Here is an 18,240-nt window from a genome sequence, read left to right as displayed (position 1 = left end):
AAAAGAAAAAGTATTTTCAAATGTGCTTTGCACCGTTTGTCTAGGAAATTATTTTAGTTTTTATGTGAGAGTTTTTACACTTAGTCTTCCTGCTCCATTTTTCAAACTCATGCTCAATGAAACGTGAATTTGAAAAGTGAGCAGTCTCCTCCATTTCTGCTGACAAACCAAACAATGATTCTTACACCTTGCACTTGCCCCATTACAGTAGTGTATTAGCCCATCAGCACTGTAACTTTTTATTTATTAAAAATGCCAAGCCTGCATTTGTGACCTGCTTTGCCTTAAAAATGTAAATGTTGTCTTACAAGGACACTGTCAATTTAAATAGCTTGAAACTGAATGAGAAAAAAAGTCTCCCACAGGCTGTAAATGGTGATACACCCTGAACTTTTGGGAAAATAAATTATTTCAGGTTTTTGTTCCCTTCTTCATTTCATAGATTTCTAAGATCAGAAGAGACCTTGTAGATCATTGAGTCCAACCCCCTGCTCTAGGATGGAGCACTGGGGTTAAGTAACCCCAGCTAGGTGCTTGTCTAATCTCCTCTTGAACACCTCCAAGGTAGGGGAAGCATCACCTCCCTTGGAAGCCCATCCCATATTTTGGCAACCTTCACCGTAAAGATTTCTTCCTGATATCCAATCTAAATCTACTCTCCTTCAGTTTGTGGCTGTTATTTCTATTAACCTCGAGAGGTGCCCTGGTAAACAGAGTATCCCCTATACTATACTGGTTGACAGCCTGTAGGTAAGATCCTATGAACCATATGAGTAGACCTCCTCTGAATCGTCTCAAGGTTGTCCATGTCCCTCTTGAAGTGCAGCACCCAAAATTGGACACAGTACTCCAGCTGTGGTCTTACCAATGCCACCTAGAGGGGAAGTATCACCTCCTTAGACCTGCTTGTGATACACCTACTGATGCAAGAAAGAGTACGGTTGGCCTTAAAAATTACCTTGTCACATTGGTGACTCATGTTCATTTTTGCGTCAGCCATGACTCTGAGATCCCTCTCCGTTGCTGTGGTACTCAGAATGGTACTTCCCAGTCTATAGGTGTATTGGAGATACTTTCTCCCCAGGTGCATCACCTTGCACTTATCCCTCTTAAGTTGCATCCTATTCTGACCCACTCACTTCCCCAGTCTGTCCAAATCCTCCTGAATTTGCTCCCTGCCCTCCAGTGTGTTTACTATATCCCATAGTTTGGTGTCGTCTGCAAATTTGGATAGTGGTTTCAACACCTTCATCCAAATCACTGATGAAGATATTGAACAGTACTGGTCCAAGGACAGAGTCCTGGAGGACACCACTGCTCACATCTCTCCCGGGAGAAACTGACCCATCCACCACCACTCTCTGGGTGTGTCCCATAAGCCAGTTTTTCACCCACCTTACTATGAAAAAATCCATACCACAGCTACTCAGTTTGCTTGTAAGAACTGGGTGCAACACTGTGTCAAAAGCCTTTTTAAAGTCCAAGTAACTAACATCTATCTCCACCCCTGCATCTAGAGCACTTCATGACCTGGTCATAAAAAAAGACCATGTTAGTTAGTCAGGATCTGCCTGCTATAAACCCATGCTGGTTTCCCCTTAACATTGTATTACCCGCTTGCCCCTCACAAACGTGACCCTTTATAATTTTTTCTAAGGTCCTGCCAAGAATAGAGGTGATGCTAACCAGCCTATAATTACCCGGGTCCTCCTTCCTCCCCTTCTTGAAAATAAGAACCACATTGGCCCTTTTCCAGTTCCCTGGGACCTGGCCTGAGCGCCACAAGCACTCAACCAGTTGTGCCAGTGGTTTCGCTATGACTTCGGCTAATTCCTTTAGTACCCTTGGGTGAAGATCATCAGGGCCCGTTGACTTAAATATGTCCAACCCCTCCAAGTGCACCTTTACTAGGTCAGCGCTAACCATAGGTGGATTGGTATTTCTCTCACGCCAGACTGAAGTCTTATTGGGAGGTGCGTTTGTATCCGTGTCCAGGAGCACAGATGCAAAGAAATCATTTAAAAACTCCACTTTATCCATCCTGTCTGTTATGAATTGTCTTAGTCCATTCTGTAGAGGCCCTGTGTTACCGTGCTCCCTATGTACTTAAAGAAGGACTTTTTGTTACCCTTAATCTTTGTTGCCAACTTTTCTGTATCTGCTTTGGCCTTCCTCACTGCTTCCTGCAAGCACAAGCCAAGCAGGTGTACTCTTCCTCGGTGGCCGCCCCCCACTTCCACAGTTGGTAAGCCTCTCTTTTCCTCTGAGGCTCTTGTGGATTTCCCTGTTCAGCCAAGAAGGTTTTTGGCTCTTTTGCCTCTCTGTGTGAACTGGGATTGTACCCCTCTTTGCCCGCAGGATCAGTCCCTTGAGGAACTCCCACCCTTCTTGGACCTCCCAACTCACATATCTGATTACCTCTCAGTCCCACTATAACTAATCTCCTGAGCTCATTGAAGTTGGCTTTCTGGAAGCCTAGCACTTCTGCCCTACTAGTTCTCTTTCCCACCTGTTGCTGGATAGTGAATCCTATCAACTGGTGATCACTATCCCTTAGGTTAGTGCTTCTCAAACTGATGTGGCAGATTGGCAATTTTTTTTCCAGTGGGCCAGAGACCAGTTCAGCCGGTGGCAGCAACTGCGTGTAACAGTGCTACACAAATGTGCGACTGGTTGTTTCTTTCTCTTTCCTCACCTTGCATGACGTGACGTCCCCTGGAGTGTTGGAACGTACAAACTGTGGCACTATGACATATCAGTGTTATGCTTCTGAAAATATATTTCTTTCTTTCCTGGCAACTGGCTGTGGACCAGCGAATATATTTCTTTCTTTCCTGGCAACTTGCTGCAGACCGGCGACCGGTGGCCCATGGACTGGCACCGGTCTTCGGATCACCACTTTGAGAAGCACTGCCCTAGGTGACCTTGTACCTGTAGATCCCCCACCAAGTCCTCCCCTGTGGCCAGCACCAAGTCAAGTAGGGCATTTCCCCTAGTGGGACTGCATACCTCCTGTGTTTGATGTTTAAAGGGGTAATTTTTAGCAAAAGAGAAGCTGACTAAAAGGCCATACTTGGAAACAAAGTTTTCACTGACTTGAAAAGAGAAAGCCAAACCCTCTTGGTAAGTAGAAAGACAGCACTTCAATGAGTAGTCTCACAGACTTACATATTCCTATGTATTTGTATAGTACCTAGCACAGACCAATACTGGAACCAAGCAATGTATAACAACCCATCATTAAACTTCCTGGGAAAAGTATAAAGATGTAACGGCAAAAGTAAAGGTGTTCATAGGAAGCTGCTAACACTTTTTATGGTAATAGCTAGACCAGTGGTAGAAAGCAGGGTAGATGTGTGCCTTATAGATGATCTAAGTCAGAGATGCAGAGCATAAGCTTTTATGAGCCTGATATCACTTCATCAGATGCTGTGAAAGGACGTGCACAGAGCAGCATATTAAACAGAGAAAGTAATCTGCATAGTGAAGACTGGGAAGGGAGAAAGGAGGAAGGGAAGGAAGGAAAGAGGAGGGGACGGTCAACAGTGCTGAGAGAGGCAAATGAGTAAAACTTATAAGGACAAAGGGGTCACAAAAGCTAATCCAGGTAATGTAGATAAGAATCTGTAGCACAGTGGTGGCCAATCTTTTTGGCAAACATGCCACATGTTAAGTCCAAAATATGAGAAAGTGCCACTCTAACAGCTACCACTATCACCCAGTACCACAGAATTTCATCACCACCAGACAAGCAAACTGTAAGGCATTCACATCTATCTGAAAGCACAGTAGGAAAATCCCTAGCTGAGCCTTTATGTCTCCAGCAATGCTAACAAAAGGAAGAATTGTCCAGCTATTAAGGAACTAGTCTGAGGCTCTTGAGGCACCAGTTCAGTTCCCTACTGTAGCAGGTCCAAGCCACAGGGAAGGCCATAATACCCCCCGGTGGCCACATGGCTCCTACCCAGCTTTGACTCTAACATCACCCTCCGTCGATTGGTTATCTGCCTCTCCTTGCTCTTATTAGAGTTTAAGGGAGGCTGCCCACGGGCCTTAGAGTGAGCCTCAGTTGTGGCAAATCTCCATCAGGTGTCCCCTGGACCCCACAAGTCTCAACTTAGCCCTCAGGCTCAACAGGTCCTCTCAGCCTACCCATGCCTCTCCTGGGTACCAGTAGCCTTAAGGGGTAATTGAATGGCTCCATTCTACCCCTACACCATACCCCGAGCCTCGCAGGTATTATCCATCAACAATATTCTCTGAAATATTCTCAGCCCCTTCCTCTGGGGTATTGGACCCTCTGGTCACCTATATAGCCCACGTATGGACTCTTAGACCTTCAGGTCCCACACATGGCCATGTCCTGGGCTCTCAGACTCTGGTCTCATGCTCAGTCCCTCCTCTGGGTTCTTGGACCCTAGTCCCACACTCAGCCCCCCTTTCTGCCTCTTCTCTGAGCTCTTGGACTCTCTTGTCAGGCTCACAGGCCCTCTTGGGCTTGTGTCTAGCTCTCGGCCCTTCTCCAGGCCCATGGACCCATGGGTTCTACTTTCAGTCATTCCCTGACTCCTGAACCTCCAGATCCTGCACTCAGATACTCCCCCTGTCTTTAGACCTCCTTTGGTCTCTCTTACTCAGACCTGTTTTGTGCACCTGGATTCCCTGATCATAACCTCAGCCCATCTTGGGGTCTTGGGCTTGTGGATCCCTTGATCCCCAACTGCTGGGCTTCAGTACCCCTTGCTGGGTTCCACTCTTAGCCACTCTTGGGCTTCTGGACCTTTAAGTAGGACTTGCCTGTCTTCGCAGGGCTCCAGGCTAAATTACTGATACAACTGGCAGGTGCTCAAGCCTTCTCTGGGCTTAACATAAACCAGGGCAACCTGCCCTTATAAACAAGCCCCTGTCTGCCCCAGGTACCTTCCCTTTCTCACCATGTTGCACAGTTGCTTTCTTTCAGTATTCAGGTGTTCTGATGCTAGGAGCTCCTCACTTTATGGCTTCCAGGGCTGGACTGCCTCACTGGCTCAGGTCCAGGTCTTATATTGCTCCAACCCACTGCTTATATAGGGCTTATATAGCTCTAGTCTGCTGCTAGTCAAGTGAATCTCTAATTAATTCCCCTTTGCCACCTACAAACTGTCTCTCCAGCTGCTTGTTCTCTTAAAGGACTGGGTACAACCCAGTGTCCTGCTACACTTACCCTACCATAGTCTTCCTATGCCAATTTATTTAACCTCTTTGAGCCTCTGTTCCTGATCTGAGAAATGGGGATGATAGTACTGTCCTCCCTTACGATCTTGTTAAGATTGTGAGGTGTTGAGACAGAGTTAATAGGGCCTCTATAAATAATAAACTGGTAGATACACCTCAAGGTTATATGTTGTTAGTATAGCAGGCCTAGTTCTCCCTCATTAAATTACATACCCTGAAAACAACAAAGATCACACTATACTCCTACGTAAGTAATCCCCATTACTTATATAACCAGGCTCCATGGGTGAAATGAGGTCAAAATATTACAATGTTAAAGGCAATTAATTGTATTTCACTGCCCTGAGTCCACAGAAAACAAGACTTTCTATCTAATCTGAACCACCAGTACCTCCCTTCTTCACTCCCTCATATGCCTTCTATGCATTACTCTTCTGTAGAAACACATTGCAGCCTGTTTTAGCATTCCCTCTGAAGTCCTAGGGAGGTTATCTACATATACTGCAACAAGCAGAGAGTGTTTCCAGGGAACTGCTTATGGCAGCAGAGCAGAGGTCCATGGGAATTTATCCCAGAGGGCACAGGTCCTTCACACTTTTGTCTCAGAAATGGTGCAGCTAGCAGGATCTCTAGAATGCCATTGAAATACCTACAAGTAAAATGTTGGATCCTGGGGTTCTTACTCATGCCAAGGAGTGTCTTTATCATGGGAATTAAGGTACTGCTCTGCATGAGCCAGAATCGTGATGTAGAGCTTTAAGAGAGGGGTTCTCATAGCATGGAGGTCCTGCCTCTACTCTTCTTCATGATTGCCTGAAATAGGAGCAGCTCTTGTTGCCTCACCCAAACTGAGTGAAATTTGGACAACATATCAGAAATACCTGAAAGCCTTAGAATGTGACCATCAGTGATGTCTTTGGAAAATCCTTCACATTGATTGGAAGGACAGAAGAACGAATGCCAGTGTTTTGGCTCAAGCAGACACCACCAGCATTGAAGCCATGTTTGTGTGGCACCAGCTGCATTGGACAGGATATATAAGGATAGCTGACAATCAGTGCCTGAAACAGGTCTTATATTCCCAGCTCACCAATGATCATGGCTCCAGGGGTGCACAAAAGAGAGTCAAGGATACCTTGAAGGCCAATCTGAAGTAATGCAATATTAACATCAATACCTGGGAGATGTGAGCACTGAATCATCCCCAATGGTAGTGTGGTGTATAACTAGGCATTGATCATTTTTGCCTCACTACGGAGGCAGATAGATAAGAGAATCAAAGGGAAAGAGATGTGACTCAGCATCACCAGGGCTCACTCTGTCCTCCCAGAACTGTTTGCCATGTCTGTAGTCAAACACGTGAATCTTGGATTAGCCTTTTCAGTCATCTCTGGACTCACTGATGACTTCTCTATTTACTGGAAGACTGTCATCCTCAAATCAAGGGATTGCTCCTGCTTAGAACTGAGGCAGTCTGTGCTTCCTGGAGTCGGGAAGAATGGTGAGCATAGCTGCAGAGAGGAAGAGAGACACTTCATATGAGCACAGCTCAGTGGAAATCTGGAGCATATCTCAGATTTACTCCCAAAACTTCCAGTGATCCAATGAGTTCTCTCATATAACACCTGCTCTGGGAACCATACAACACTTCAGTGGCTACTACGAAGATTGCTTACATGGAATAGGGGTAGGAGGAAAGTGCCAAATCCATTTGTATCTGTCTTCATACAGTTTTGCAGCTGGAAACAATGAGGAGTCAGCACCAGGTGTTGTCCATCCAGCCCCCCTCAGCATGCTAGAAAACACTTTGCAGATTGCCTGTGGTCCACAGACCATGAGACCTCCGAAAAGCTCCCACCCCTGTTTTCAGATGAATCCAGAGGGGTTTTTATTCCTTGTTACTTTACTCCTTCTCCTTACTTTACTCCCATCAAGAGCCACACTGTCACAATGGGTCCCTCCTTACTGGAAAGCACAGGTCATGTCTACACTACTTATTGCCATGTAGTAGAGGGCCTCACATTTTACCAGACCTGTCTAGTTGTGGCAGCTTGGAACCCAGGGCAGACTGATTTTTTTCCTGTTCTTCCATAGATAGCTATTTGAATGCTACTGTGGGTATCCCTAAGCTATCCTGCAGTCTGCTCTTTAAAGGATGCTCTGTAATAATTTGGAAGAAGGCCTATCACCATGGTAAAGAGGAAAAAATATCTGTCATCGACCCATTCTTTTGAAGAGGGCTGAAAAAGAGATTTACGGATCTGAGACTATTTTGCTAGTCTTGAAACTATTGTATGTTACCCACCTATGTTGGAGATTGTGTTTTAAACTAATTTAAAGTTGTGCTGCATGTACCTATTTACCTCCTCGAAAGTACATTTGTTTCAGTGTTAGGATACTCTTCCATTAGGCATCTCTTACTCCAAAAAATTAGATGATCACAACAGTTCCTTAAGAACAAAGATGTTTGATGGGGGCATGGAGAATAATAAATCTTCTGAACGGCTGATGTCTCGTGACACAGGATTTTAGCTATAGGAGGATCCCGTCAAACAGCACTTTTTGTTTATTTTTGAAATGCTTCTGAGTGAATGCATATCTCTAGATGTTTAGAGAACAGCAGGACTGGAAAATTAAGTTTATTTATTCACAAGATATGTATCATGCCAACAGCTGCAAACTGCTTCCCCTCACTATTCTGCTAATGGGTTCAACTCTGACCTCAGAAGACCACCCTATCTGAGGCTGGGAAGCAATGTAGACTCTTTGCAAGCTCATTTACTGCACTGTGTTGAGAGGACAGTACCATTCACGATGGCTTTGTATGCTGATTACTTCCTAGCAAGAATCATATTACTATGCTTATTAGCTCTTTAAAGCAGGAGTAGGGGCATGTTTTGGCAGTTGCACAGTAAGAAGAGGCTTCTAAGACAACTGCCTGGCTTGAAGGCAAAAATCTCAGCTGGTGTGAACTGGTGAAAAAATCAGCGAAGCTATTCTGAGTTGCACCATTTGGCTCTATGTCTTTTCTTCAGCATCAGTTACTGTAGTATTTAATTAGTGAAGTAGCTCTAAGTAGGAATCATAGGAAAGTAGAGCTGGAAGGGACCTCACAAGGTCGTCTAGTCCAGCCTCCTGCTCAAGGCCGGATCGTCCCTGACTAAACCATCCCAGACAAATCTGGTCAAGTGCAATACTGTACTTAAAAAAAACCTAGTGGCAGTTGCTAACGTTGAAAGGTCCAAAGTGATCCCTGATTAAACAAGTGAATTATCAGAATGACTCTTGAAGGAGCCTTCTCGTGGGGCGAACACTGGGTAGCAATCGAGAACGTGGACACGGCAATCAAGAGATTTACAGCTGCTTTTTTCTAATGAGTAGTATTGTTTCTTTTCCCCAGTCCCTCTTTAAAGGGGGATCTCAGGTGAGGGGTGGACTGGTCAGGTTTTTAGTTGAGAAAGATGAAGGGGGTATTTCTCTGGAGTCCATTCTTTATTCTTGGCACCCAACAAATGGAGAACTTCAGATTTTAGATGCTGGTTTTAGTGTAAAGGATTGGCTGCTTTGTTCCAAAGAAAACCTGTCGGAGCGCTAAAGAGAGTCGCACAAAATCGCTATGTGGAATTTTTCCTAGTGCTTCATAGGAAGTGTAGACTCCCCCCCACCTTTCTCTCTCACACTCACACCCCCACCCCCACCCTTGCAGAACAGGTTGGACCCAAACCAGAGCCAGCTGTGCAGAGGCCTCATGTTTCCATGCCAGTTCTGACTTTCCACATCAGCCTGACTGCATGATGGTATGAAAACCCCATTCATAGATTCATAGTTGTTAGGGGCTGGAAGGGACCTTACAAGATCGTTGGGTCCAGCTCCCCTGTGCTTGGGCAGGTAAGACTGCTGGGGTCAGATGACTCCACCGAAGTGGGTGTCAAGACACTTTTTGAAGATCACCAGAGTGGGCGACTACTGCCTCTTGGGGGAGTCTGTTCCTGACCCTCGGCACTTGACTTGTAAAGACGTTTTTCCTTATCGTGGTCTTTTGTGTGTACTCTTTGTTGTTCACCTCAGCCCACTTGCTCCTTACCTATCTATCCACTGTGCACTCTTTCATTTCATGAAACTCCTTGGACCAGCAGATAGTTCTCAGTGGAGGAATGGTGTAAATGCTAGCCTGGAGATTGCTGAGCCCCCTTCTGCACAGGAGAGAAAGAGCCAAGTGCTGCTTCAGAACAGGCAAGAGTAATTCGAGGTGGCGAGCAAGGGGTCTTGTCCTGTCCTGTGATACTGAAGCATTCCTTCATTTCTTAGTGCATCCTCCTACAGACATTTCATCTGATCCTTGATGAAGGAATATGTACTTCCAGCTCTTGCCTTTGTTTTTTAGTCTCTGAACGAGCGGCCCCAAACCTGTTGTTTCCTCCCGCACCCATATCACAAGGCAAGTTGAACACAATGACTAATGGGCTGTGAAGCCAGTGGACACATCTACCATGGTGACTGACATCAAAGTTTGATATTTATATAAACTTATGTTTATATAAATGTGTAAATAGATTGGTTATTGTGCACTGTTGCATGCAGTTATTCTAGTCTATTTTGTCTGTGGATGTAGACAAGAACAGTGTGTTATTTCATACCTGTAAATGATTTTTTGCTCCTGTGCCTTACAGTCATTAACAGAGTGACCTGGCTTATCTTTACTTTTGTCTCTACTACATTTTCAGTTTTCTCTTCTACTATAACGTATAGGGAGTTTTCGTCTCTGGAGATTACAGCCGTTTCTGTTTAAGATGTGTCAGCTTCTCTGTTTTCCAGAATTTAATTGGTAGCCTGTAGAAACATGCTGAGTGGGGTGGGACTGCTGATTTTTCAGAAAGGTGGATTGCTGAATGTAAAGCTTGAGGGAATATAATTTGCAGGCAAGAAATTGCCCTTTTCTGTACTTCAGTTCCTGCTACTGTATAAATGCTTAGTTAGACCATCATGTTATTTTATTCTCTATGTATTGTAAAGAACTCATATGAATTCAAACATTCTCTACAGTCAAATTTTCAGTATTTCTCTTCTCTAGTTATTGACTTAACATCTGCTTATTTTTATGGACCTCTGGTCCTCTTGCCTCAATAACTAGAAATGCAGGCTAACCACTCTCTGTTTCTTGGTTGCATTGCTTGGGTTCTGACTTAAGTGGGATGATTTGCCAATTAAACATTGGCAATGATTTTAAAATGTTACCATTTTTATTTGCAGTAGATCTATCCCGTGTCTGTGGATGAGCAGTGTCTGCCCATCCTGATGGGTTGCAGCCTAAAATATTTTGAGAACCATCTAGCAGGCAGACTGAGACATTGGGAGGTGAGGAGATGGTCCATGTGTGAAAATCTCTCATACAGAGTGGTCATATGACTAATCCCTGCCACACACTACAACAGAGACTCCCAACTGAGACTCCCATTTTACTTCTGTGATAAATTGTAGCTTGAGTGATGTCCTTGTGCCTCATTTGAGAAGTGCTATGTACAATGGTGTTATATTCAGATCTCCGTATGTGCACCAAATGCCCTGATGGAAAATATGTAGGAAAAACCAAAAAACAACTGCATACCAGAATGAACGCACACCCAAAATCTATCAAAGACAAGAATACCCAATTACCTGTGGGTGCACACTGCTCACAAGACAGTCACTCCCTCTCTGATCTCTCAGTTCTAATCCTCAAAGGGAACTTACAAAACACCTTTCATAGACGAGCCTATGAACTTCACTTCATAAATCTATACAAAAAATAATGGACTCAGTATAGACATTGGATTTATGACACATTACAACCTGCCTGACATCTGATTCACCAGGTATCTGCCAGACCTGACCTCTAACACTTTTCTTTCATCCCTCCTTCCTCCCCTCTCTTCCCCTCCTTTTCTGCCCTTTGTCTTCCTAATTTCCAGCTATTTACTTTTTCAGACAGCCTCTTTTCTACCTTGAAAATCTACTACTGTAGTGTCTCCCTTACTCAGTTTTGTCTTTCTTCCTCCCCCCCTCATTTTCCCCTCCTCCCTTTCCTGCTTTTCCTTTTGTTTTCCTCATTTCCACCTACTTACATTCCCACTGACATCCTGTCACACTTTTAGCTTCTCTTATTCCCTGGAGTCTCAGCAGAGACTTCCTATGCCCGAAGAAGGGTGATTGCACCCAAAAGCTTGCAAAAAACTTTTTACCAACTACTCAGTTGATCTAATAAAAGATATCACATTTACCCAAAGAACTGTGCCTTCCCAGTGCATGCTGCTTCATAGTTTCATTTTGTTAGGGGCTGGAAGGGACCTTACAGATCATCAGGTCCAACCCCCATGGACTTTGGCAGGAAAGACTGGGTTTGTGTAATATCTTATGTGAATTTTCTTCTGGTGACTGGGAATTTTGTCGTCAACTCTTTGGGTCAACCCAGGGTCTGGGATCAGGATCATCAACACTGCCCACTAGAGGGCAGTGACTATGTCATCAAATTTCATGAGATCTGTGGAAAGGATGTGGAAAGCTTGTTAGGCACAGCCACTTGGAACAGGGCACTCTTGTAGCATGTTAAGCACTGAGAACTCATTGGAGACCACACAACTGATGGGAATGAGGACCATGAATGGTGGAATGAACAGTGTCAATGCCTTGCAGCTTCCTAGTAGCATCAATGCTGACTAGATCTTACGATTTTGGACCTAAAGACATCCCTGTCTTACAGTATTCCAGTTAGGGTTCACCATGTGCTTAGTAGTTTTCTCCAAATCAACCACTTTTACGTTACTGTCATTTTTAGCAGTCATGATTTCTTCAGATCAAATAATTATCAGATCTAAGGCTTCCCATATTAAACCTTAGTTATAATATTAATTATAACTCGATTGATTTGGATTAAGCCCAAAGTGCCCACTGGCAAGCTTGTTCTCCTTGATCTGTGAGTATGTCCATATGGACATTGTGGTCATTAGTTAACTATAGCTAAAAAAATCAGAAACTGAACCTTTGGCTCTATGTGGTAAGCTAAAGAAGCAGTAGGTCTCGATCATGTATTCCTTCCACTAGAGGGCAGTGACACACATATGCAGGCATCATACTACGCAAGCTATGATAAACCAATCTTGCCCTTCTTGTAGGAACATGCTTCTTTCTAATGCATAAGTGTTATCCCAATTAAAAGTTATATTTCAGCCTTCCAACCTCCTTATTTGCATTGACTCTGCAAAATATTTCCCATTTTGGATTATTTAACAGCCATGGAATTCTACTGCAGTATCTGCCAGTGCATCCATCTGGTCTTCATCACAGTAGTATCTGAGTACTGCAGAACTGTCGAATTTTATCATCCCAGAACCACTGAACTTGCCTTTATTATGCATAAAAGATTGACAAGACAGTAAGGTCCTAAACTTGGCCACACTTAACAGCAGTCTAATAAACAGGTCTTCTCTTTGGGGTATTCTATCAACTGTTGCTTGAACTAAACTTTACTGCAGCGTTAACTTTAAAGCACAAAAAAATTATTCAGTATTGCGTTCAGTGCTGAAGAAAAATCAGTATGCATTTGTGTGATAGTTTGGAGGCTTTCTCTGTGCTCCTTAAGAATTAGGTTACTAGGGGATTCTCTACGTCAGGCAGCCATCTTCATTTTGTATTTGGGGTTTACCTACTTTCCGTCTCTTTCTTTACCTCCATGTTGTGCTGAAATTTCAAGAGGTGGTGACAGGTTAACAGCTGGGAGGGGGAAGGGGTGTGAAACCTTGAGGATCTGTTGCATGGAAGTATTTGACAAAGTGTTGGATACTACCCGGTTGAAACCAGTTTTAGAAGTCTGAATCCTGGAGGGAGAATGCTAGACAACTAAGCATTAGATAACATGGTGAATGACAGATTATCTGACAAAGGAGGTTTCACTGAGAGAGAGCCATCAGAAAGTGCGTGCTTCCAAAGGATAGACAGAAGAGAAGTCATGTGTTAGAGTATGGGGGCAGGAGACAGGGTGGAGGGAGACCCTGACTTTATTAAAGGAATTGGATCTAAACCTAAGACATTGCTTAAGAGCAGTGAGAAAACCAATTCAAAGAAATGCACATTAGTATTTCTCATTTTATTTCGATCGGTATGTTCCCGTGCTGGCTAAACAACAATTGGTTTTAGGACCCTTTACAAAGTGTGTGTATCTGTTTCCACTATTAGGTGCCTGGAGGTTCTAGCTGGGATCAGGGTCGGATTGTGCAAGGCCATATGTAAACACCTAGTAAAACATGAAGATGTTACAAGCTAAATAGATAAGACAGAGCTGGGCAAAGATGGCTTCTATTATCCTCATTTTACAGATGGAGAGCATTTAATATATGACTAGTTGAGGCTCACACAGGAGACCTGAGACAGCTTTAGGAATAGAATCCATGTTTTCAAAGTTCGAGAGCAGAGCTTTTAACACAGCTCAATTCTTCCCATTCTTCCTGCAACGAAGTGAGACTAAAAGTATTATTCAGGAGGTTTTATGATCACATGTCTTAAAAAGTATGTAGAGCATCCAGAATAATGGAACCCTGATCCTTGACTGGAGTAGAAATGCACTGCAGTGATACAGTGCTGACTTACCTTTGTCTAAACTATCTCGGCGCACAAGCTGAAATAATTTTATTTCTCTTAGGAGAATCTGGTGTGGCAAATGAAAAGAGGAACCCAAAAATGGAAGGGTATAAGCAATCATATTGCTACAAACTGTGGTTTAAAGAAAAAGGTTCTTACTCTTGCTGGACACGCAGGATTAATTTCATCTCCTTGTGGTCAGCAAGCTGATCCCCTGAAATGTCCACTGGCATATTCTGCTGAAAAAAAAAAATTTGGTAATTGGTCCACTCTAGACTTTTATGGGTAATGACTCTTTCTACTGGCATTAAAATAAAGCAATTCTTACCACATTAGTTTTTCAATTCAGCATTTTCTTTATATAATGTGTACTCATGGAAGAGCCTACTTCCAAGCATGGTGAATACTGCTTATGTCAAGATTTTAAAAAGTTGATGATTGTCATTTGGTTCCTAAATTAATATTACTTAGGCACCTAAATGATGGCTCCATTTGCAAAGCAGCTGGGCATCTAAAATTTCCCTTGGTTTTCAAGTTGCGTTAGAATCTGTGGGAGCTGCAGGCTGTCCTTTGACAGCCGACAAAATATTTAGATGTAGACATATGGATTTAGATGCCTCATTTCAGGCAAGCTTTTATTTAAAAAAAAAAAATTTTAAACACATTTAATGGTGTGTATAGCACTGTCAGACAGCAGTTCAAAGCAAATTACTTAGTGCAGAAGAAATTTTGCTCCCATTGCTTTTAATGGGAGCACCCAATAAAACAGTCCTGAGTATGCCAACATCTTGTTTATTCGCAATGGGGTAGTAGGGTAAGTTACTTTTATCATGGGAATTTTTCCAGGACACTGAAGTACATGGTTGGGTTTCTATCTTGAGATCTCAATTAAAGGGCTGTCACAAATTGTTTCTGTTGATAGCCAGCGCATAAGATGTAAGATATGGTTACAGTCAGGGTGAGATTTTTAGATGTTCCTAAGGGAGTTAGGTGATCAATTCATACTGTCTTCCAAGGGAAGTTGGGTATTTTACATCCTTTTGGGTTTTCAGTCTCTCCCCCTGTGTTATTACTCTCCATCTGTAGTAACTTGAGGTGGGCTACAGCTGCAGATTTTTAGACCCTGATCCAGCTCCTCATAGACATATTGGAGTCAGCCAAAGTTTTGTGTCTCTCTGCTATAAATGGGATGCGCCTGGTACAGATATGAGTTCAGATCTTAACTTCCCCCAAGTCTGAGTTTTGTTCCAATCTAGGGACTGGAGTGAATCCATCTCTAATTACAGCTGTGCTTTCATGCACTACTTGCATCTTATAGGTTTTTTGCCATCCCGATGCTGAATAATAATGTATCAACGTCTAGTTACAGAGTGAGAGAACAAGAAGGCTGGTTGACAGAAGAGACGAAAATATTGAACACTGAAAGGTTCAGTTTTACATTTTTTTTCTCCCCTGCCCCCTCACTCCCATATGCTAGGAGACAGCACTGTTCTGGCTTTTAAAACTTGCAGTGCAAAGGGGTATTGGTGTCCTCATTTTCCTTCCTCCCTATTGATGTATCATTACCAGAATGAAAAAGGACGTCTCAAGAGCTTTTGAAAAAATGGGTGACTACTCAAGACATTTTATAAAGAGGGAAGAAAAGGAAAGAAAATAGAACTCAGTAGGGGGTAGAAAGAGGCTGAATGTGTGCCTTGTCTGTCTTTTCTTTTGCTGGAAACCTGGAGCTGTTGTTCCTATTTCAGTTCAAACTGTCACCTTTAGTTCTTGATGGCTTTACTGCCCTTGCTCCTGAACCTCAACAGATTGGGTCTTATTTACCTATTCACACTCCACTGTGGAACCTCATTAATAGGCTTATTAGCTACACCATTCACGTGCGGCAGGGTTGACAAAAAAGATTCCAGCCACTTTGAGGGGAGAAAAAACTGTAAAGAGATTATGCTCTCATTCAGCAGCCTAACTGGTATGAAAAGCTCCCTGGGCCCACTGAGATCACTTGAAGCCTAAATATGATGACAGAATTGATTTTTTTTTTTTTTAATTCCAAACATGCTTCTGCTTCTCTCCGATTGAGGAGTTTTGCTGTTGTAAACCAGTTTGGAAACTGGCTCATTTAAGAGAAGAGAATAGGATGCTATTGCTAGACTGCTGTCTTTTCATCCCACAAAAGAATAAATTAAAAATAGGTGTTCTTGTTTGTCATTTTTAGTGGAATACTTCCTTTTCTTTCAGAGTATGCAAAGATATTGATGAATGGTGAAAGGTACTGCAGCTTCCTGTGCAAGACAATAATTTATGTGAGAAACTATTAACCAAGTTTTCAATGGGCAATGGACATGCTTGGAGCTGAGAAAATTGGATCTTGACTGTGACATTTCAGCTTCTCAATTACAACATTCAAATACCCATCACTTCGGAAACAAAAACATTAAAACTGTGTTTCCAATAAATTACAGATGTGTCCGCCATCCTACTCATAGCTCATATTAATGGCATGACAATATAAAAGTACTTTCTGGGAGGTATGTCTGTTTCACAGGGAAAATTTGAAAACATGTTGAAGTATGTGCAGAAGTATGTTAATAGACCATGTTGCCAGGTCCCAGTCCTCTAAGGTCCCACTTGTCAATACTGTGCACAGATTAGAAAATATGCAGGAGCTTAAATAAAGTAACATTAAATTGATCACCACTCTCATTTAATTTAAGGCAACTGCTACTTATTGATTTTGGTGTCAGGCTGATTCTACAAAACAAGCATTATATAGAACCCACGTAGACAAGCTTTTTGTGAACATTATTTAAAAGAAGCATTACATTAAACCACTGTTGGTGTAAGCTGCACTGAGCTTCAAAATGCTATAGTTATGCATTAGCTATGCCCAGGTGTGTGGCCAGGCAAATAAGTGAAATTGTTGAACAATTTGACCAGGCTTTCCTTTATAGGAAACACAAATATCAGAATGCACTTTTAGTGAAATTTAGACCCCAGTTTTATGGTTTGAACACAAAAGTCCTCTCAGAGCTAATTATCTATCTATCTATCTATCTATCTATCTATCGCATATATATGTGTGTGTGTATATATATATATATGTGTGTGTGTGTGTGTGTGTGTGTGTGTGTATATATATATAAATAAATAAAAGAACAGCTGGAGTCCAATGCAATAAAGTGTGTACACACACACACACACACACACACACACACACACACTTTATTGCATTAGAATCCAAAGACCCCAGCTATTTTTGGGAGCTTATCACTCCCTGGGGCTTTGCAATCGCACAAGTAGATACAGGCCCTAGCCCCCAAACCTATTCAGTATAAAATTGTAAGTTAATTCTTTTGCTAATTCCATTTTTAGGTTTGAAATTAAACTTTCCTCTGCCATGCTCATTTCACATTATACTGGTTACTGCATGGCAGCTGAAAGGGCAAATATCTACAACTAGAAAGAAAACTAATAAGCTTCCAGATCATAAGCAGTACAAGTGGTGAAAAATAGATGTTTTTTAACTGTGAAACATATTTGTAACATGGGTTATGATAGAGCTGCATGTGAAATGGTTTTTCCATCCTACAAAAAGGGTTGAGATTTTCAGTCTGTCCCTCCTCTTCATTGGGGTGTAACTGATATGATTTAACAATTATTCCTGGAGAAGAGAAAGAACGACGTTCCTGGAGTAGCCCACAGCATGGGGATGAGGGCACTCACTGGGGTGTGGTAGACCTAGCTCAAGTCCCTGTTCCAGTAGTTCTCAACCTTTTCAGCACCAAGACCCATCTGTAAATGTTGATGGCCAGTCCCAACCCAGTGGCCCTCACTCCCAACCTGCTGCCTTCCACCCCCACAGTGTGTGGAGCAGGGGGTGGGTGTGTGGGGCGTGGGGGCCCTAAGCAGCCCCTTGTAGGCTGGAGCTCTGCCAGCCTGCAAGGGAAAAGCCACAGTTTCCCATGTATTATCCTTTAAAGGATATCCATTTTTAAAGTTTGTTTGTGACCCTTTCATATACTCTTGTGACCCACTTTGGGTCACAACTCGCAGGTTGAGAAACACTGCTCGGCTCAACCTGACTCAGAGCAGTGACTCTAACCCAGGTCTCCCAGCTCTCAGGGCAGAGCCTCAACCTGTGGTTTATTGGCTGTACTAGAATAGGGAGGTCTCCTTCTCCACTCTCTCTTGCTCAGCTACTGCCTGTTCTGGGATAGAGGGCAGGTTTTTCTCTGTTTGGTTTTAAACTGAAAATGTATCATGAAAATTTTGTCAAAACTGGCAAGTTCCAAGGAAACCTTTTGCTTTTGATGAACTGGCATTTTTCAATTAAAAACTCTTTCATTGGAAATTTCATAGCCAGATTTAGTCCTTTTTTTTTTTTTTTTTTAGCTCTCTTTAACGTGGGCTAACTACGAG

General features: G+C 42.9%; 1 long non-coding RNA gene across 1 annotated transcript; it reads left to right on the top strand.

Annotated features, from left to right (window-relative positions):
* Positions 1–2,819: 2,819 nt before the first annotated feature.
* LOC109287675 lies at positions 2,820–18,193 on the top strand. Its single transcript, XR_002094936.1, has 3 exons — positions 2,820–2,919; positions 8,011–8,016; positions 18,181–18,193. It is a non-coding gene; the product is annotated as an uncharacterized LOC109287675 (long non-coding RNA).
* Positions 18,194–18,240: the final 47 nt, after the last annotated feature.

This window comes from Gavialis gangeticus, unplaced genomic scaffold (assembly GCF_001723915.1).
Source record: "Gavialis gangeticus isolate Ggan-Ray unplaced genomic scaffold, GavGan_comp1, whole genome shotgun sequence".
NCBI classification, from domain to species: Eukaryota; Metazoa; Chordata; order Crocodylia; family Gavialidae; genus Gavialis; species Gavialis gangeticus.
This window is presented reverse-complemented; position numbering and strand designations above follow the sequence as displayed.